Source organism: Aotus nancymaae, unplaced genomic scaffold (genome assembly GCF_030222135.1).
Source record: "Aotus nancymaae isolate 86718 unplaced genomic scaffold, 86718_ANA_hifiasm-v0.15.2.pri h1tg000029l, whole genome shotgun sequence".
In the NCBI taxonomy this organism is placed as follows: domain Eukaryota; kingdom Metazoa; phylum Chordata; class Mammalia; order Primates; family Aotidae; genus Aotus; species Aotus nancymaae.
Window position 1 is genome coordinate 79,387,003 of NW_026988442.1, and position 22,243 is coordinate 79,409,245.

General features: G+C 39.0%; 1 long non-coding RNA gene and 1 other non-coding gene across 2 annotated transcripts; one reads left to right on the top strand and one right to left on the bottom strand.

Annotated features, from left to right (window-relative positions):
* Nucleotides 1-1,419: 1,419 nt before the first annotated feature.
* LOC135276946 (uncharacterized) lies at nucleotides 1,420-12,205 on the bottom strand. Its single transcript, XR_010344504.1, has 4 exons — nucleotides 12,129-12,205; nucleotides 6,017-6,685; nucleotides 2,967-3,149; nucleotides 1,420-1,695 (listed from the first exon to the last, which is right to left on the bottom strand). It is a non-coding gene; the product is annotated as an uncharacterized LOC135276946 (long non-coding RNA).
* LOC135277065 (U6 spliceosomal RNA) lies at nucleotides 7,247-7,353 on the top strand. Its single transcript, XR_010344675.1, has one exon. It is a non-coding gene; the product is annotated as a U6 spliceosomal RNA (small nuclear RNA).
* Nucleotides 12,206-22,243: the final 10,038 nt, after the last annotated feature.

The window sequence follows — 22,243 nt, forward strand, 5'->3', positions numbered from 1 at the left end:
AGCTACCCTCTACACAGTATTTCTGGAAAAAAAAAAAAAAAAAAAAAAAAATGGCTTCATTCTTAAAAAATGATGTCAGACTTCTAGAGTGAACTAATTTTAGAGGTGTTGGTCAAGACCAAATGCTGCCAAGGAGCCCTGCTAGAGCTCAAACTCACGTCCTCAGACAGGCGTTGGATTTGTTGTCAGTGGCGTTTCACAAAGCTCTTTCTTAACAAGAGCTGAGACTGGTCTCAGAGAATGCTTCTGCAACAACAAGAAAAGTTCATCCCTGGTTCAAGAACCACACAGGCAGGAATCAAGGTGGAAAGAGATGGCTGATAGAGAGAACATCATAGAGACCTACGTGTAACTCACTCATGTCCTCAAGTCGAACAGTGCTTTGTCTTTGGGGGACAAATGCCTCAGGTCTCCAGGTCGTGCAGTTTAGATACATAATACTTTCCAGAAGTAGATTAAAAGTCTCTGCTTACATATTGAGGCTGGTGATTCCATTACTGAGAGCTATACACTTAAGAACCTCCAACACACGATTGTAGATGTCCCATCATAAAGCACTTGCTGCAATCTTCAACCCCAGACTTGGCTTGAAGAGGAAGATCCCTTCTGATGGTGAGGAGGAGGATGCCAAACCATCCAAGGTCAAGGAGGCGGCCCTGCATAAGCTGTGCTAGTCAATACAGGCAGGACTCCTTGCACCTCAGAGAATCATCTGGTTTGGACTCCATAGGCCATAAGTTTAGAGAAGGTACTGCCCAAACCCAAGTAGATCATTTCTCGGGCAAAATTTAAAGACCCAATGCAGTGAAAACACCTATCATTTTGCTCTGGTTATGGGAAAGAGGACATCTCCTGTTCGCATACAGCAATGGTATACCTAGCAATTCAGATGCTAGCTTGCCTGGGAGCAGTCGGGAAACATGAACAGGACGCAGAAGAGTCACCCCATTCCCTTGAATAAATGGGCTCTGATAACCCTGGAGGAGGGAACTCTAAAGGAAAAAACAGAACAATCAGACTGTGTCCCAGATGTTAGCAGTGAGACAGATGGTGAGGCCAGGTAAGGTCAAATTCAGCACCCAACAACCTCTCTCATTCCTAATAAAAAGATAGTTAAAGGCTCCTTTGACTCTCAGCTTATAAAGATTAGGCTACAACCGGCAGGCTATCCAAAGGGGAGATTCTGGGAATCTGAGTCTGGAAAAAACATTACTGGAAATGAGGACCAGTCATCCTCAGCCTTCATTCATGCTGCCACCATAGAGCAGGTCATACAGACTCTGAACATGACATCCTCAATGTTAGACAGAGCTTGTCTGGGGTCACAGCATGACCTCAGACAAACTGTCTCCTGAGAAAAGGAGCCAGAACTGGATAGCAAAGGCCCTTGAGAGGACAGAGGGAGAGATGTTGGTTAACATTCAATCAGGCGGCTGCCCAATCCATACTTGAGCATGTGAAGCCTGGCATCACCAGGTGTACAGAAATATGACCCTGGGGACAGAGTTCTGAGACACAGCAGAGCAAAAAACCATGCACTGTTTACCTCCACGAAGGAAAGTTTAAGTGAAGTTGATAGAGACTTTTGAGGGTACCGACTTTTGCAGGGAGAAAGAGAAATAAACATTCTCTGCACTCTCTTGGAGGTTATATTCTTCCAGATGCTTGGTTTCAAGTAACAATAACCCAGACATTCTAAAAGGAAAAAGAATAATGTATTAGCTCATAGAACTGAAAGCGCAGGAATAAGTGCCCGTTTCAGGCAAAAATGTTTTCTGGAAATTGTTGCTCTGATTTTGCCTTCCTCTTGATGTGATTTGGATGTATGTCACCACCCAAATCTCATGTTGAATTGTAATCCCCAATGCTGGAGGTAGGGCATTAAATCTTGGGGGCAAATTTCTCGTGAATTGTTGGCACCCCTTGGTGCTGTTCTCACAACAGTGAGCAAGTTCTTGAGAGATCTGGTCATTTAAAAGTGTGTGAAACTGAGAGAGCCAAGTCTAAAGGAGTCCCAAGAGAAACTCCAAGTGGCCTGCACACTGGAAGGAGTATGCACTGGGGTGGAGCCTTGGGAAGTTCGTGCTGTTTTCAGCAGGGAGGAGCCCGACCCCTCTTCTTTCTGGGTGGAACCTGGGATTCAGTCTGTGAGGCAGGAAGCACACTAGCAGGATTCAGGCTTTGTGGAGGGTCCCTGTCTTGCTTTTTTCCCCTTTTGCCCAATAAATTCCATTTCTTCTCACCCTTCAAAGTGTCTGCAAGCCTGATCTCTCATGGGCATGTGACAAGAACCCGGCTCTTAGCTGAACTAAGGAAAAAGTCCTACAACAAAACCTCCCTCCCAAGTCTCTGTTCTTCCTCCTGCTCAGACCATGAGACACACCTGCTCTCCTTTCACCTTCCCCATGATTAGAAGTTTCCTGCGGTCTCCCTAGAAGCTGATGCTGGTGCTATGCTTCCTATACAGCCTGAAGAACCATGAGCCAATTAAATCTCTTTTCTTATAAATTATCCAGTCTTAGGTATTTATTTATAGCAATGTGAGAACGAATGAATAAACTTCTCTATTAGCTTCATTTTCAGGCAGGCTCCCTCGCCCCTTCTGGAAGACATCAGGCTACTGTAGGCTTACAGTCTCTCTCAGATGACCACCAACTACTCTAGGCTTACAGTCTACAGTTTAACAATCCCAGGGGAAACAAACAAGACTCCTTTTCAACATTTCCAGCAAGAGTCCAGGCATTGATGCCAATTGGTGCAGCTTGGTCATGTGCCCATCACTGGCTGGGCCAATCACTGTGCCTAGAAGGATGTGGTCTGATACATTAGGCCCATGACCTTGCCTCTGACACCCGTGGGAAGAGGGACGAGAACTGAAAGCAGGAGGGCTTAGCTCTCCAGAGGAAAATAGATGCACTGTTACCCAGAGAAGGAGTGTTGGGAAGGCGAAACAAGTATTCACTCACCCAGTGGCCTAGGAAGTCTCTTCTGCCATAAAATTGTAATATACGAAAATGCTGGAGCTCTGAACACAGGCAGAGGTGGGCTTGAGTCCTTATGACTTAGTATGAGCTCAGTGAATGATTTCACTCCTCTAGGCCTCAGGTTTCTCACTGTAAAATGAGGGTACTGCCTTCTTTGTGGAGGTACTGAGAGAGTGAAATGAAGCAATATTAATATTGATTCAATCCTAAATACTAATAGTACCTTTTCCCAACCTCCCCTAGCACTTTCAGCTTAGATTAAACTGAAAGAAAGTAAAGATTCTGTCTGCTTTCTTCATGACTATCTCCCCCATCCTTCATAGACAGTAGGCACCCTTGTATACAGTTGCCACAGTGTCAACATTTGTTGAATGAGTGAATGAATGATGACAAAATTAATAAATTTCTAGGGAATTCCTACTTCTCCAATATTAGCTTCCAAGCCCTAGCAAAGAGAATGAATCATTCCTTCCTGTGTGTCTGCTGGTATTTTTAATTCCAGCTCTTATCAGCTAGAATGTGAATCAGGACTGTGTGTGACTCAACTCGAGATCCCACTGCCTGGCACCCAGCACAGTTTATGTTGCTGAATAAAAAAGATCCCCTAGTCCAAACACCTCACCTTACAGATGTTGTAGCAGACCCCAGAGAGGTTAAAGAATTTGCCAAAAGCTCCACAGCTTACCAATTGAGCCATGACTTCTAGTCTACTTGTTTTCTACTTTATACTCAGGACTCTGTTTTTTTCATGCTGCCATGAGCAGTGCATGCTGCCAGGAATAAAGCAAAGTTCTCGGTCCTCTTAGAAAGGAAGGGGCATCTTCAACATGAAAAGTCATCATTCGTAAAACGTGGCATCAAGTACCAAATGCGAGTGTAAGGGTCATTCACTTGCTTCATACCATATATAAACACATTTTTAGTCTCAGCATTTTTGTTTTTGCAACCTTTGCTTCTTTCCAATAACTCTGGCAAGGCTCAGCCATTCCTACCCATCCTCCCCACACAGGCACACCCAATTCCCAACTATAGTTGGAGGAGGCCAACAGGCTTTATTTGGGCTGGAGACTGAATGCTAAGCCCACAGCAATGGGTTGTTAACCTCCTCACACTACTCCTTCCCTTCCTCTGTCTGAAGGAAGAGGTCTCAAAAGGTGCTAAGCCAGTCTCCCCACTTCCCTGACTGCTCCTAAACCCAATTTCCCAAAGCCCACGTGCCCTGCCCAATTAAATGCTATTCAAATGGGATCTACCAGAAACACACTAAAGTTTATTTATGCTATTTTCCGTATTGGAGACTATGAAAAGACATTTCTTGTATTCATTTACTAATTCGGCAAACATTTTAGCAGCTTCCCGTACTATGTGCCAGGCACTGAGCATACCAGAACAAATAAATGGATCATGACAAATGTATGCACTGGCTAAGGCAACCACATAATCCCTTAATAGTTTCTGTATCAAAATCCCCAAAGCAGAGCTTTCTCATTCACCATCCTCTCCCCACACCCCTCCCTCACAAACACCAATATTTAACTCAAAGAAATGTTTTGCAGAGTATGTCATTAATAGCTTTTTAATTAAGAGGAAAGGTCCTTTCAAGGTAAGCTGAATCTTTTGGCTGGCAAAAAAAAAAAGGTGTTCTTCTTATTATTAAAATAAAAAAAAAAACCCAGCAGGGAGGTCTCTCATATTGATAGAAAGAAGGCTGATGGTGATGTATTCACTGCTTCCTTAATACCAGGAGGAAGGGCTGCATCTAAATTCAAAGTATGTGGAATGTTTTGATGTGAGAAGAAAGCAAAAATGTAAGACTTCATCAAAAATCCCTTTTGGAAGAGCTCAGAAGAACAAGACTTTTCTCCAAGACTCAGGTGCACAGCAAAAATGTCTGAATGAATTAACTCGGCTATGCATAAACTATTTTTCTCCCTCTCTTATTTGTAATGAATTCATTCATTCTGAAAATTTAATGACCCTAACTTAGTAGTGTTAAGCCGGCCTTCTCAAATGTTCCCTAGTGTTCCAAAGCTCCTTCCCTGCTAAGCATAAAAACACTTTCTTTTTCAAATTATAAAAAAAAGACATCTTGTTTCTCATTTGTGCAAATATGTAATTTTTGAGTGAGGAAACTGAGACCCAGAGCGATTTGCTTAAGAGTACACAGTTAATTAGCTCTAAATCCAAGACCCAAGCCTCTTAACTACAAATTGAGAATTACACTTAAAGAAGTCCATTTGAAAACTGTATTCCTTGAAATTTACATAACAGTCTACCAATTATTAAGGGTCTATTATGTACTAGGTACTTTACATATTGTTTTCTTTTAATTCTCAAGTAAAACCTCCAAGATAGGGGTCATTAATGGATGCTATTGAACTGTTTAAATAATACCATTATGTAGCACTTGTAGTGTACTGAATACTTCCTACATATTATCTCCAATTTTCACAAAAACCATGCAAAGTATCATCATCCCTGTTTTATAGATAAGAGACCTGTGTCTCTGAGGGATAAAGCAACTTGCTAAGCTCACATAGCTAGGAGATGAGTAGGGCTGGATCCATATCTCAAAGCCTGTGTGCTACCCCTGAAATGTTGCCCATGTAGGCAGCCATAGATCGTATCTCAGCCCAAATAAATAGCATCAAAGACTCTCTCAGCAGGCCTACTGTACGCCATAGAAAAACCCCCAGCATGAGGTAGCTAACTACAGTGATGGTGCAACTGACAAGGCAGGTGACGTTCCAGGCAGGGCTGACCTCTCAGCATAGTACTGCCACATACGGGGGCTTTGCATTATGGTTCTATCTGGGCCTTGGCTTGTCAGAGTCTGGAATTTCACCCTAACATTTCATTTAGGGGTGGCTGGTTTTCTTAATTATTTTATTTTAGCTATATCACAAAATAATGATCATATAATGATTACAACGATGAACATATTGATAACTACCATTTATTGAGTCCTATGTCATACGATGTGCTTTATGTACTCTGTACTCTGTCTCTAATTACTATGGAGATATACTTACCTACCTAAAATGAAGCCCATTTCTCTTTCAGGACACATCCTCCTGTTGAATTTGCCAAAAGCCCCAGACTTACTGAGCCATGACTTCTTTTCTTTTTTCTACTTCACACTCAGGACTCTGTTTTTTTCATGCTGCCATGAGCAGTGCATGCTGCCAGGAATAAAGCAAAGTTCTTGGTCCTCTAGAAAAGAAGGGCCATCTTCAATAAGAAAAGTCATCATCTTGAATTGTGATGTTTAAGAGACTTTTTTTCAGAACTGTTGCAGACAGAGGTGAGTTCCTATATCCTTCTGCAATTATCTGCTGAATATCCTTGAGTGAGGGGTCATTGCCATAAAAATAACTTGCCAAACGTTGATTTTCCTTATATATGAGTCATTGCTTTAGTCTGGTCAAGCTGCTATAACAAAATGCCATAGACTGGGTGGCTCCTGAACAGGCAGAAATTAGCTGCTTGCGGTCCTAGAGGCTGGAAATGCAAAGTCAAAGTATTGGCAGATTTGGCATCTGGTGAGGGTCTGCTTTCTGGATCATAGATGGCTGTCTTTTTCTGTGTCTTCACATGGTAAAGGGGGTGAGGAATCTTTCTGGGGTCTCTTTTATAAGGGCACTTGCACTTTTAAATAAGGGTCCCACGTTGTTGCCAAGTGTATCAAAATAGCAGAAAAGCTAAAATGAAAATGTTGGACTAAGATTAGATACAGGAAAAGATGTAGACAGGATGTAAAAACAAGTATGTAGAGTCATGAATGGCTCAAAGTCAGACACAACACAGTCACAAATAATAGTCTAAACACTGGTTATTTCTGGGATGTCTTCACAGATTAATCTCATTCATTGCATACAAATGCTTCCATCTTATCTTAATATTTTGAGGTGATTCATTTTATTTTGAGGACATACATGCCATTTGTTTTCTTCCATAGCTGCACCAACATACACACACATACTCAAACATTAGTCTCATCCAAAAATTATATACACAAACAGACTGAAGCTGGGTATGCAGTCAATCAGCCAGAAGTTGTTTGGTAAATTATCTATTCATTAGGAAGAAAAATAAAGTTAGATACCTATCTCAAGCAACTGAATATACAAAATGAAAATTCCAAGTATAAACATTTTTTAAAAAACTATAAACACACCAGAGATCATACTTCAAGTTAGAGTAGCCTAAAAGGGTGGACCAATCCTCTCCCCCAAAAACAAATATAAAAGTATAAAATTGTTTTGCTCACTTCAGCAGCACATGTACTAAAATTGGAATGATACAGAGAAAATTAGCATGGCCTCTGCATGAGGATGACACGCAAATTCATGAGGCATTTAATTTAAAAAAGAAGTACAAAATTGTTTAAACAAGTATTTTAGGACTGGAAATCAACCAGAAACAAATAATAAACTAAAAAGGGTCTATTCGTGAAACCTGCTCAAATGTCATACAAGAACAGCAGGAGTCTGAACTTACTGATTATTTCCTTCTGTCATCTCACATCTATAGATATAAATAGATCAGTAGAAATCATCCTTTCTGTGACCAGGCACGGTGGCTCACACCTGCAATCCCTGCATTTTGGGAGGCCGAGGCGGGTGAATCACCTGAGGTCAGGAGTTCGAGACCAGCCTGGCCAAAATGATGAAACCCCATGTCTACTAAAAATATAAAAAATTAGCCAGGCATGGTGGTGGGCATCTGTAATCCCAGCTAGTTGGGAGGCTGAGGCAGGAGAAGCACTTGAACCCAGGAGGTGGAGGTTGCAGTGAGCCGAGATCATGCCACTGCACTCCAGGCTGGGTGACAAGAGCAAAACTCCATCTCAAAAGAATTTTTTAAAAAGGAAAAAAAAGAAATTATCGTTTCTAAAGAACACAGAGTAAAAGATTGAAGAAAAATGAACAGAGCCTCAGACACCTCTGAGACAACATCGAGCATACCAACATACATAAAATAGGAGTCCTGAAGGGGCGGAGAGGAGGAAAAAGTTTTAAAAAAATTTTTTTTGAAGAAATAATGCCCTGAAAACTTCCCAACTACGCTGAAAAACATTAATCAGCATGTTCAAGGAGCCCAACAAACTTAAAGTTTAAAAAAAATTTTTTTTGAAGAAATAATGCCCTGAAAACTTCCCAACTACGTTGAAAAACATTAATCAGCATGTTCAAGGAGCCCAACAAACTTAGGTAAGAAAAACACAAAGAGATTTGCACATCATAGTTAAATTGCCAAAAGCCAAAGACAATTTAAAAATCTTGAATGCAGTAAGAAAAAAATAACTCCAATGTACACAAGAACAACAACGTATTTAACAGTGAGTTTCTATCAGAATCAATGGAGACCAAAAGGCAGTAGAACAACATATTCAAAAGACCCAAAGAAAAAAAAATGTCAACCAGTATGTCCAGCAAATTATCTTTCAAAAATGAAGGTAAAATAAATTCATTTGAAGATACATAAAAACAGGCTGGGTGCGGCCGCTCACACCTGTAATCCCAGCACTTTGGGAGGCCAAGGCAGGTGGATCATTTGAGCTCAGGAGTTTGAGACCAGCCTGGCCAACATGGTGAAACCCAACTCTACAAAAAATACAAAAATTAGCCGGGCATGGTGATGGTCACCTGCAGTCCCAGCTACTCAGGACGGTGAGGCACAAGAATCACTTGGACTCTGGAGGTGGAGGTTGCAGTGAGCCAAGATCATGCCACTGCACTCCAGCCTGGGCAACAGAGCAAGATTCTGCCTCAAAAGAAAGATGAACAAAAGCAAAATCTGCAGCTAGCAGAACTGTTCCATAAGAAATACTAAAGGAAGACTTTCAGGTTGAAAGAAAATGATACCAGAAAATGAATGCGCAGAAAGAAATGAAGAGCAATGGAAATGATAAATACGTGGGTTAACATAAAACACTGTATGAACAGTTTCTTTCTCTTTTATTGTAAGGGTTTGTTGTAAATGTTCTGGTTAAATATATATTTATAGATATATATAATACATATGACATATACATACATTTGTTAATATAAAATAGTTTAAATGTTTGTTTAAATATTTTATGATTGCATAAGGCAACAACTATACCACTGTTCTGTTGGATTTATGGCATAGATAGGTATAATAAATATGGCATTAATGGCACAAAAAATGGAAAATGGAGCTATTAAAACAAAGTTGTTATATTTTTCAAAATTCCCAGTATTAAGCTAAGGTAGATTGTGATAAGATGCATATTGTAATCCCTAGAGTAACCACTAAGAAAATTAAATTTCAAAATAGTTAATAAAATAACTTAGGCCCTAAAATGTCTCTCACTTAAAAAAAATAAGATGTGTTTAACACAAGAGAAGTCAGCAAAAGAGAATAGGGGAAAGAAGACACAGGACATACAAAAACAAATAGTAAAATGGCACGTGTAAATCCAATCATATCAATAATTAAATGTAATGGATTAAACACACCAATCAAAAGGCAGTCATTATCAACCTGTACAAAAAAACCAAGTTCAAGCCTCAGTCATGTACTATATCATGACATTTCAGTCCATGACAGGCTGCATATAGAATGGTGGCCCCATAGGTTTATAAAGAAGCTAAAAATTTTCTATTGCCTAGTAATGTCATAGCTGTCATAATGTTGCACCACAAAGCGTTACTCGTGAGACTGTGGTGATGCTGGTGTGAACAAATCTCCTACTAGTCATATAAAGTATAGCCCACATAATTATAGTGCAGTCTCTAATACTTGATAATAAATGACCATGCTACTGGTTTATGTGTATATTGTACTATACCTTTTTTTTTTTTTTTTTTTTTTTTTTGCTATTTTAGAGTGTAAATCTACTTAAAAAAATAGTTAACTGTAAAACAGTCTCAGGTAGGTCCTTCAGGAGATATTCCCAAGGAAAGTATTGCTATCATAGGAGGTGACAGCTCCGTGCATGTTACTGCCCCTGAAGACCTTCCAGTGGGACAAGATGTGGAGGTGGGAAATTGATACTGATGATCCTGACCCTGCAGAGGCTTAGACACATGTAGGTGTTTGCCACTTCGTTTCTAACAAATAAGTTTGAAAAGCAGGAAAAAAATTATAAATTTTAAAAATAGAAAAAATGGAATAAGGATATAAAAGAAGAAAATACTTTTGTAGAGCTGTATAATATGTGCTTTAAGCTAAATATTATAAAAAAGTAATAAAGCAGATATTAAAAAGGGCATAAAGTAGAAAAGTTATAGTGTGCTAAGGTTATTTTATTATTGAAGAAAGAAAACTATTTTTAACAAATTAGGTGTAGTCTAAGTGTACAGTGTGTATGAAGTCTGCAATAGGGTACAGTAATGTCCTAGGCCTTCACATTCAATCACCATTCACTCATCGACTCACTCAGAGCAACTTCTAGTCCTACAAGCTCCATTCACGGTAAGTGTTAAAACGCATGCTCTGAATGAAGAGACCCCCCGAACAGGCTTTGTGTGAGCAACATGGCTGTTTATTCACCCGGGTGCGAGTGGGCCAAGTCCAAAAAGAGAGTCAGTGAAGGGCAGTGGGATAGGAGTTGGTTTTATAGTTTTGGCATGGGCAGTGGAAAGTTACAGAAGTTACAGTTTAGGGTGGTTTTTGCAAGCTGGGAGGGGGTCGTAGGTTTGCAAGCTGAGAGGGAGTCATAGAGTGTGGAGTCATGAGGTTGACCAAGGTTGGTCACAAAGTCCAGTGGCCTTATCAATTGGGGTGGGAATAAGGAACAATAGAGAATGTCTCAAAGTTAAGTAGGCGCTGAAGGGGTTAATAATTTCTTTCTCTTTTCATGGTTTTCCAATTACTTCAGATGTTCCAGGAACTCATCTGGAGTGTCTGTGCAGGTCACAGAGGTTAATATGGCATCCATGGTGCCGTCAGTCAGCCTAAAAGACCTTACAGTAAGTGCCCTATACAGGTGTTACATTTTTTAACTTTTATTTTATATTTTTACTGATTATGTTACAACTGCCTGCAGTGTTGAATACAGTAACATGCTCTGCAGGGTTGTAGCCTAGGATCACTAGGTTATACCATATAGCCTAGGCATATAGTAGGCTACATCATCTAGGTTTCTGTAAAGGTACATTTCTGAAAACATATCTCTGTCATTGACATATGACTACATAAGCTGTCTTCAAGAAAAGCAATTTTAATTCAAAGACACAAAGTAAAAGAATGGGGAAAATACAGCTGGCTCATGCCTGTAATCCCAGCACTTTGGGAGGCCGAGGTGGGTGGATCGCTGGAAGTCAAGAGTTCAAGACTAGCTTGGCCGCCATGGTGAAACCCCATCTCTACTAAAAATGCAAAAATTAGCCAGGCATGGTGGTGCACACCTGTAATCCCAGCTACTCAGGAGGCTGAGGCAAGAGAATTGCTTGAACCTGGGAGGCGGAAGTTGCAGTGAGCCAAGATCACACCAGTACACTCCAGACTGGGAAACAAAGAGAGACTCCATCTCAAAAAAAAAAGAAAACAAAACAAAAACAAAAAGAATGAAGAAAATACATATAAATCATGCAAACTGTTACCATAAGGGAGTTGAAGTAGCTATGTTAATATCAGGAAAAAATAGAATTTAAGACAAGAAATATTGCTAGGGATAAATAGCAACAACATTTCATAATGATAAAAGCATCAAAACGTCAGAAAAATAAAACAATTATAAAGACATAGGGCATTGAATAACACATACATGCAGCAAATGCTGACAGAACAGAAAGGAGAAATGGGCAATTTAGTAATTATAATCAGAAATTTCAAGTTCCTTCTCTAAGTAACTGATAGAATAACTAGACATAAAATGAATAAGGATATATAAATCTTGCACAACTATCAACCAACTTTACCCAACTAACATATAGAATGCTCCCACACAACAGCAGGGTACACAATCCTTTCACATCCTCATGGAACATTTTCCAGGATAGAGCTGTTGCTGGATCACAAAACTAGTCTCTATAAACTTAAAAGGACTGAAGTCATCTGAAGTATGTCCTCCAACTCTGATGGCACTAAATTGAAAAGAAATTTAGTAAACCCTCAAACATTTGAAAAGCATACTTCTAAATAGCCATGGGGGCTGGGAGCAGTGGCTCACACCTGTAATTCCAGCACTTTGGGAAGCTGAGGTGGGTACATCACTTGAGATCAGGAGTTCGAGACAAGCCTGGCCAACATGGCAAAATCCCATATTTACTAAAAACACAAAAATTAGCTGGCAGGATGGCATATGCCTGTAGTTGCAGCTACTCAGGAGGCTGAGGGAGGCAGGAGAATTGCTTGAACCCGGGAGGCAGAGGTTGCAGTGAGTTGAGATTGTGCCACTGAACTCCAGCCTGGGTGACAGAGTGAGACTCCATCTGTGAAACCCCATCTCTATTAAAAATACAAAAATTAGCTGGGCCTGGTGGTGGGCACCTGTAACCTCAGATACTTAGGAGGCTGAGGACGGAGAATCGCTTGAACATGGAAGGCGGATGTTGCAGTGAGCCGAGATCATGCCATTGCACTCCCGCCTGGGCAACAAGAGCAAAACTCCATCTAAAAAAATAATAATAAAATAAAATAATAAATAAATTATTAAATAACCATGGGTCAAAGAAAACATCGTAAGGTTAATTAGAAAATATTTCAAACTGAATGAAAACAAAACCACTGAAATGTATGAGGGTAGCTAATGCAAGGCCTGGAATAAAGTTTATAGCTTTAAATGCTTAAATTAAAAGGAAGAAAGAGCTATAATCCAAAATCTAAGCTTTCATTTCAAAAAGGTAGAAAGAGAAGGGCAAATTAAACCTAAAGTAAATGGAAGGAAACGATAGAGATCAGAATACAAATCGATAAAATAAAAACAATAGGGAAAAAAGTCAAAAGCCGATTATTTGAAAAGAGAAATAAAATTGATAAAATTTTTGCAAGACTGACAAAGAAAAAAAGATATAAATTACCAAAATCAGGAATTAGAAGAGAATGTAACTACTGACCCTACAGAAAGGCTTTTAAGGGAATATTACGAACAGCTTTATGCCAGCAAATTACACAATACAGATGAAATGTATAAATTCCTAGAAAGACAAAAATTACCAAAACTGACTCAATCCGAAATTTAAAATCTGAAGAGACTGATAGACAACAAATAAGAAATTGCATTAGTAATTTAAAATCTTCCCATAAAAAAAGTCTAGGCCCAGATGACTTTACTGGTAAATTGTATCCAATATTTAAGAAATAAATCTTGGCAATCGTATACGAACTCTTCAGAAAATAGGTATATTTGTTGATCAGGGCTGCCACAACAAAGAACCACACTATGTGGCTTAAACTACAGAAATTTATTGTCTCACAGTTCTAGAGACTACACGTCCAAGAGCAAGGTGTTGGTAGGTTGGTTCCTTCCAAGGACTGTGTGGTGCGGGGTATGTTCCAGGTCTCTTTCATTGGCTTGCAGAGTCATCTTCTGCCTGTCTTGACATTGTCTTCCCTCTGTCTGTGTCTATGTCCAAATTTCCCCTTCTTATAAGGACACCAGTTGTGTTGGATTATGACCCATCCTAAAGACCTCATTTTAACTTGATTATCTCTATAAAAAACCTTATCTCCAAATAAGATCACATTCTGAGGTACTGGCACTTAGTATTTTAACATATAAATTTGGGGAGGAGGGCAAATTCAACCCATACCAATAGGTGAGGAGGAAATATTTCCCACCTCATTTGATGAGTTGTTACCCAGATAACAACATAAAACAAAGACATCAGAAGTAGGAAAAACTATAGACTAAAATCTCTCATAAAAATAGATGCAAAAACTCTTAAAAAATAATACTAGCAAACTGAATACATAAACATGTATTTTTAAGTACACACCATGACAAAGTGGGAATTACCTCAGGGAAGTAAGGTTAGTTTAACATCTGAAAATAAATTAATGCACATACCACATTAATAGAGTAAAGATATCATCTCAATAGATAATAGGAAAATCATTTAACAAAATCCATGATAAAATAAAAAGAACTTTCCACAAAGTGGAAAAAGCAGAACTTCTTCAACTTTATAAAGAGCTTTTCTCAAGAAACCTATACCTATGTGATATTTGATGGTGAAAGACTAAAATCTTACCCCAGGAGATCAGAAATGAGACAAGCATGTCCATTCTTACCACTTCTATTGAAAATTTTACTGAAAGTTATAGCCAGGAATAGGCCAGGAAAAAATAATAAAAGGCATCCAGACTGGGAAAAAAGAAATAAAATTGTCCTTAATTACAGAAAATGTGTATAGAATATCTGATAGAATCTATTTTAAAAAACCTGCTAGAACTAATGATTAAGTTTATGAAGGTTGCAGGATATAAAACCAACATAAAAAATCAATTGTATTTTTATGTGCTAGCAATGAACAATCTAAAATGATACTAAGAAAAAACTGCACTCACAATACAATAAAAATTAATAAGACATGGGAAAATACTAACAAAAGAAGTGTAAGACTCATACACTGAGAACTTCAAAACAATGTTTTGTGAAGATCTAAATAAAAGGAGAAACATGTTATGTTCCTGGGTTGGAAAACACAGTATTGTTGAGAGGGCAATTCTACCCTAATTTATCTACAAATTCAAATGCAATTCCTACCAAAACCTCAGTAAGGATTTTGTAGAAATTAGCAAGTTGATTCTAAAATATATATTAAAATGCAAAGGATCTAGACTAGACAATATAAGTTTGGGGGGGGAACCCACAATTTACATTACTTTATTTTAAAATTTACTGTAAAACTAGAGTAATAAATTCAGGGTGGTATTGGCCATGAGGACAATGCTGGTCAATGGAACAGAATAGAGAGTACAAAAATAAGCCTTCACATTTATGAGCAATTGATTTTTGACAATGGTGCCAAAGCAATCCTTATAGAAAAGACAGTTCTATTCAACAGATAATGTTTATTGATATGGTTTGGCTGTGTCTCCACCCAAATTTCATCTTGAATTGTATTTCTCAAAAACCCCATGTGTCATAGGAGGAAGCTGGTGGGAGGTAATTTAATCATGGGGGTAGTTACCCTCATGCTGTTGTTCTCATGATAGGGAGTGAGTTCTCATGAGACCTGATGGTTTTATAAGGTCCTTTTCCCCCGTTTTCTTGGTACTTCTCCTTGCTGCTGCCTTGTGAAGAAGGATGTGTTTGCTTCCCCTTCTACCATGACTGTAAGTTTTCTGAGGCCTCCACAGCCATGCTGAACTGTGACTCAAACCTCTTTCCATTATAAATTACCTAATCTTGGATACATCTTTAATAGCAGCATGAGAGTGAATTAAAAAATTATTTTTTGCCTTTTTGATTTGTATTTTTATTTAATAAATTATATTTCAATAGCTTTTAAGGGACAAGTGGTTTTTAGTTGCATGGATGAATTGCATAGTGGTGAAATCTGAGATTTTAGTGTACCTGTCACCTGAGCAGTGTACATTGTACCCAATATGTAGCTTTTTATTACTTGCCCTCCCTCCTACCCTCCCTCTTCTAAGTCTTCATAGTCCATTATATCATGTATGCCTTTGCATACCCACAGCTTAGATCCCACTTATAAGTGAGAACACACAACATTTGGCTTTCTATTCCTGAGTTTACTTCACTTAGAATTATGCCTTCAGCTTCATCAAAGTTGCTTGCAGAAGACATTATTTTATTCTTGTTTATGGTTGAGTAGTATTCATGGTGTATAAATGCCATATTTTCCTTATCCACTTATTGGTCAATGGGCACTTATGTTAGTTCCACATCTTTGCAGTTGTGAATTGTACTGAAATGAATATATGCGTGCAGGTGTCTTTTTTTATAATGACTTATTTCCTTTTTTATAATGACACTCAGAAGTGGGATTGTTGGATCAAATGGTAGTTCTACTTTTAGTTTTTAAAGAAATCTCCATACTGTTTTCTACAGAGGTTATACTAATTTACATCCCCACCAGCAGATAAACACAAAAATTAATTTAAATGGACTATAAGCTTCAATATAAGAACTAAAACTATAAAACTTCTTTAAAAGATAGAAGAAAAAACTTTGTGGCCTTGGATTAGGCAAAAGAGATTTTTAGATTTGACATCAAAAATATGATTCAGAAAAGAAACTATGATAAATTATACTTCAACAAAATTTAAAACTTTTGTTCTTCAAAAGACAGCATTAAGAAAATAAAAATATAAACCATACACTTGGAGAAAATATTTGCAAATCATTTATTTGATCAAGGATTTATATACAGATAGTGCAAAGAATTTATACAGCTCAATAGTTAGAAGCTAATTAAAAATGTGTAAAAGATTTTAGTAGACACATCACCTAAGAAAATATATGAATAGGGAGATCCAAAATGGCAAAATAGGAACAGCTCTGGAGTGCAGTTCCCAGAGAGAAGAATGCAGAGGGTGAGTGATCACCACATTTCCAAACGAGTTTTTACTGCCCACAGAACAGGAGATTCCCAGAATTAAAAGTGCCACAAGTTTCCAGCATGGCTGCTTCAGCTGGCACTGCAGGTCTCCCTACAAAAACTCGCACAAATCCGGGTGGCTGTTTCAACAGTTGCCCGGAATGCCTGGGATACAGAGCTGCCCATTCAACTGAGAAAAAGGGGGCTAAAATAGGGAGCTAGGTGATCTGGCTCAGCGGGTCCCACCCCCCACAAAAACCAGCCTGAAACGCTCTGGATTGAGAGTTTTGCAGCAAGCGCAGCTGGACCCGGGACAGTCCAGCTTGGTGGGGGGAAGGGCATCAGCCATTACTGAGGCAGTCCGCCACTACTGAGGCAGTCCGCCACTACTGAGGCAATCTGCCTTTACTGAGGCAGTCCACCATTACCGAGGCAGTCCGCCATTACTGAGGCAGACCACCATTACCGAGGCAGTTCTAACAGGAAGTTTACACAGCAGCAGAGCAGAGCCCACAACAGTTCAGTAATGCCTCTGCTGGCAGACTGTTGTTGGACTACCACCTTGCTGGGCAGAGCATCTCTGAAAAAAAGCAGCAGCATGTCAGGAACTTATAAATCAAGCCCCACCTTTCCAGGACAGAGCACCTGGGTAAAAAGGCATTTATGAGTTCCGCTGCAGCAGGCTTAAACGTACCTGCACAGAAGCTCTAAACACAACAACGGAGTTCCCAGCTCAGCACTTGAGCTCCTATAAGGGACCAATTGTCTCCGCAAACAGTTCCCTGACCCCTGTATATCCAAAGAGACACTCGTAAAAAGGAGAGTTCAGGCTGACATCTGGTGGGTACCCTTCTAGGACAAAGATAACAGAAGAAGAAACTGGCAGCAACCCTTACTGTTGTGCAGCCTCCGCGGGTGATCCCCAGGCAAGCAGGGTCTGGAGTGGACCTCCAGCAGGCCTATAGCAGACAAGCCTAAGTGTTAGAAGGAAAACTGAAAAACAGAAAGAAGTAACTTCAGCATCAACAAAAAGGATGTCAACTCAGAGATCCCATCCAAAAGTCACCAACTACAAAGACCACAGGTAGATAAATCCACAAAGATGGGAAAAAAACAGTACAAAAAGGATGAAAACACCAAAAACCAGAATGCCTCTCCTCCTCCAAGGGATCACAACTCCTCACCAGGAAGGGAATAAAGCTGGATAAAGAATGAGTCTGATGAACTGACAGAAACAGGCTTCAGAAGGTGGGTAATAACAAACTTCTCTGAGCTAAAGGAACATGTTCTAACCCAATGCAAAGAAACTAAGAATCTTGAAAAAAGGTTAGACTAAATGCTAATGAGAATAAACAGCTTAGAGAAGAATATAAATGACCTGATGGAGCTGAAAAACACAAGAGAACTTCGCGAAGCATACACAAGTTTCAATAGCCAAATGAGAACACATGGACACAGGGAGAGGAGCATCACACACTGGGGTCTGTTGGGGGGAACTAGGGGAGGAACAGTGGAGGTAGGGAGGTTGGGGAGGGATAACATGGGGAGAAATGCCAGATACAGGTGACGGGGATGGAGTCAGCAAACCACATTGCCATGTATGTACCTATGCAACAATTCTGTATGATCTGCACATGTACCCCAGAATCCAAAGTACAATAAAAAATATATATATATGACAAAAAGAAAATATATGAATGACCAATAAACACATGAAAAATGTTCAAAATAAATAATCATTAGGGAAAGCAACTAAAATCACAATAACATACACTCACTCCATAAACACTAAAATGCCTATAATTAAGAAATTGACAATACCAAGAATTAGTAAGTATATGCTGGTAAGATTTTAAAATGGCATAGTCACTTTGGAAAATAGTTTGGAAGTGTGTTAAAAAGTTAAACCTATACTTAAGAAATGATCCATCAATTTCACTCCTAAGTATCTTTGAAGAGAAATGAAAGTTTATGTGTACCAAAAAACTTACACGGGAGTGTTTGAAGCCACATTATTCATAATAAGCACAAACTGAAAATAATTCAAATGTCCATTAACTGGTGGATAAAGTAAATGTAGCAGATCTGTACAATGGAATGCTGCTCAGCAATACAAAAGAAACAAACTACTGACATTTCCATATGAATAAGCGTCAAACACATTATGCTAACTGAAAAAAGCCAGACACAGAAGGCTATATATTACACAGTTCCATTTATATAAAATTTCTAGAAAAAGCAAATCTATAGAAATAAAAAGCAGATCAGTGGTTACTTGAGGCTGAAGGTGAGCATAAGAAAGAACTGCAAATGGATACAAGAGCATTTTACGAGTTGAGGAAAATGTCACAAAACTAGATGGTATTGATGGTTGTTGCATCACTCTCTACATTTACCAAAATAATTAAACTGCATTATCTTGGGTGAATTTTGTGCATGTAAACTGTATCTCCACAAAGGAGGCTACTAAAATTAACTAAAAATGAAAAAGTACTAAAAGAGAAATAGAAAAAGTAATATGTGTTTATTAAATACTGCAGAAGCAAATGATGTGGGAATGAACAAAAAAAGATAAAAATAACATTTCAAAGAAATATCTGACAATTACTTAAGCTTGGAAGGGCAAGGTAAAAGAGAGGAAGGAGTAAAAAAAGCATGAGTTTTCACATCAGAAGTCAGTAGACTGAGCTGCTCTAAGGAGGGTATAAAATATTACTAACAAGCTTGGTTGAGTTTAAGGTATCTGACAGGCACCTGGAAATGCAATCCTGGAGCTCAAACAGATGTCAGTTTGAAGAAGATACATTTGGGAATCATCCAGAGTTGAAATTATGGGAGTGAGGGAGAGCATTATGACAGTGAGTGTTAAAAGCAAGCAAGACAGGACAGAATCTTCGAAGAAACACACACCTATAGAGCCTGAGGAGCAGAGTTAGAACAGACATAAATGTGGAACTATGAAAAATAAAGAAAAAGTCTACAATGCCTTCATGAGACACACATTTTGTTTTTTGTTTTTTTAAGTTTCATTTCCCTTTTAATTGTCATAAATGACGGTATTTCAATGTTTTTTAATGGCTGAGTAGTATTCCATTGTATATATATAGCACATTCTGTTTATCCATTCATCTGTTGATAGACACTTAGACTGATTGCATATATTGGCTATTGTGAACAGTGTTGCTGTAAACATAGGAAAGCAGATATCTGTTTAACACATTGATTTCCTCTGGTTATTTACCCAGTAGTGGAATTGTTAGACCATACTATGTTAAAACATAGTACTGTTTTTATTTTTTTAGGAACCTCCATAATGGCTATATTGATTTATATTCCCACCCATACTATGTAAGGAATCCCTTTTCCACATCCTTTTCATCACTTGTTATCTTTTGTCTTTTTGATAAAAGTCCTTCTAGCTGGAGATGATAGCTCATTGTGGTTTTGATTTGCATTCTCTGATGATTACTTGATCTTAGCCAAAAGGCCAAGAAGTGATCTCTCTGATGATTAGTGATGTTGAGCATTTTCTTCATCTATGTGTTGGCCCTTCATATATCTGCTTTTGCAAAATGTCTCTCAGATCATTTGCCAATTTTAAAAATCAGGTTATCTGTTTTTGCTATTGAGTTGATTCAGTGCCTTATGTATTTTGGACATTAATCTCTTATGAAATGTATAGTCTGGCTGGGTGCAGTGATTCATGCATGTAATCCTAGCACTTGGAGAGGCAGAGGCAAAGGGATCACCTGAAGTCAGAAGTTCGAGACCAGCCTGGCCAACATAGTGAAACCCTGTCTCTACTAAAAATCCAAAAATTAGCTGGGCGTGGTGGCATGCGCCTATAATCCCAGCTACTGGAGAGGCTGAGGCAGAAGAATCACTTGAACCAGGGAGGTGGACGTTGCAGTGAGCTGAGATCAAGCCACTGCACTCCAGCCTGGGGGCAAGAATGAAACTCCATCTCAAAAAAAAAAAAAAAAAACTGAAATATATAGTTTGCAAATATGTACCCCTGTGAGTTGTCTCTTAACTCCATCGTTTCCTTTGCTGTGCAAAAGCTCTTCAGTTTGATGTAATCCTGTTTGTCCAGTTTTTGTTTTAGTTGTCTGTGCTTTTGTGGAAAATTATTGCCCAGATCAATGTCACAGAGCTTTCGCCCTATGTTTTCTTCTAACAATGTCATAGTTTTGGGGGCTTACATTTAAGCTATCCAGTGGCTATCCAGTTTTCCCAACACCATTTATTAAAAAGACTGTCTTTTCCCCATTGTGTGTTGCTGGCAACTTTATCAAAAATCAGTTTACGGGCTGGGCACGGTGGCACATGCCTATAATCTCAGCAGTTTGGGAGGCTAAGGCATGCAGATCACTTGAGCTCAGGAGTTCGAGATCAGGCTGGCCAACATTGTGAAACCTCGTCGCTACTAAAAATACAAAAATTATCTGGGTGTGGTGGTGCACACCTGCAATCCCACAACTCAAGAAACACAAGAATCACCTAAACCTGGGAGGCAGAGGCTTGGGTGACAGAGTGAGACTTTGTCCCCTCCCCTGCCAAAAAAAAAGACATTAATTCTAATCCATGAACTTGGAATGCTTTTCCATTTGTTTGTGGCACCTATGATTTATTTCAGTCATGTTTTGTAGTTCTCCTTGTAGAGAACTTCCACTTCCTTGGTTAGATGTATTCCTAGGTAAATTTTTTGTAGCTATAGTAAATGGAGGCCAGGTATGGTGGCCATACCTATAATCCCTGCACTTTGGGAGGCCAAGGCAGGTGGATCACCTGAGGTCAGGAGTTTGAGACCAACTTGGCCAAAATGATGAAACCCCATCTCTAATAAAAATACAAAAAGTTAGCTGGGCATGGTGGTGGGTGCCTGTAATCCCAGCTATTCAGGAGGCTGAGGCAGGGGAAACACTTGAACCCAGGAGGTGGAGGTTGCAGTGAGCTGAAATCATGCCACTGCATTCCAGCCTGGGCAACAAGAGCAGAACTCCAAAAAAATAAAAATAAAAATAAAATAAAATAAATTTATAAGAAAACAGAAGAGTATAGGAGAATGATGTAAGAGTTTGAAAATGAAGAGAAGGGCATGAAGAAGCAAGTAGAAGGAAAAGGAAAAGGAAAGACAAAAAGAGATACAGAGAAAAAATTAAAAGGCAGAGATGGAGAATTTTATATGGGGCTTAACTGACATTTCCTGGGTGCTGTCCCATCACGGGAGGATTCTCTGGCTCACATTCCTGTCTCCACCCTATGCCCATGCCAAGCCTGCCCTTCTTTTTTGCAACATTAGCACTCTTCCTATATCTGTGCCCCTCAAGACCAAGCATCCATAGCACCTTCCTGTGGGTGGTACAGGAGAGAGAGGAAGTCTTCCTGGAACGGAGACAAGAAGGCCTGGCCAAGGACTGCTCAGATTTTAAAGAGATGCAAGTTTTCAACACAGTCATCAAAAACTCAGTTATTTAATGCAATGCATACTTCTGAACCAGATTTTTTTGCTATGAGACATTATATGGGAGAGCTGAAGAAATCTGAATTTGGATCGTATCAAGGTTTCAGTGTCAATTTCCCAATTTTAGTGGTTGTATCCTCATGATGTAAGAGAATGCCCCTCTTTGTGGAAAATATTAAAGTATTTGGAGTGATGGAGAATCATGTGGACAATTTCATCTCAAGTGGTCCAGGGGGTAAATGTTCTTTGTACTACACTTGCAACCTGTATATAAATTTAAAATTGTTTCAAAAATGTTTAGAAGCTGTATATTA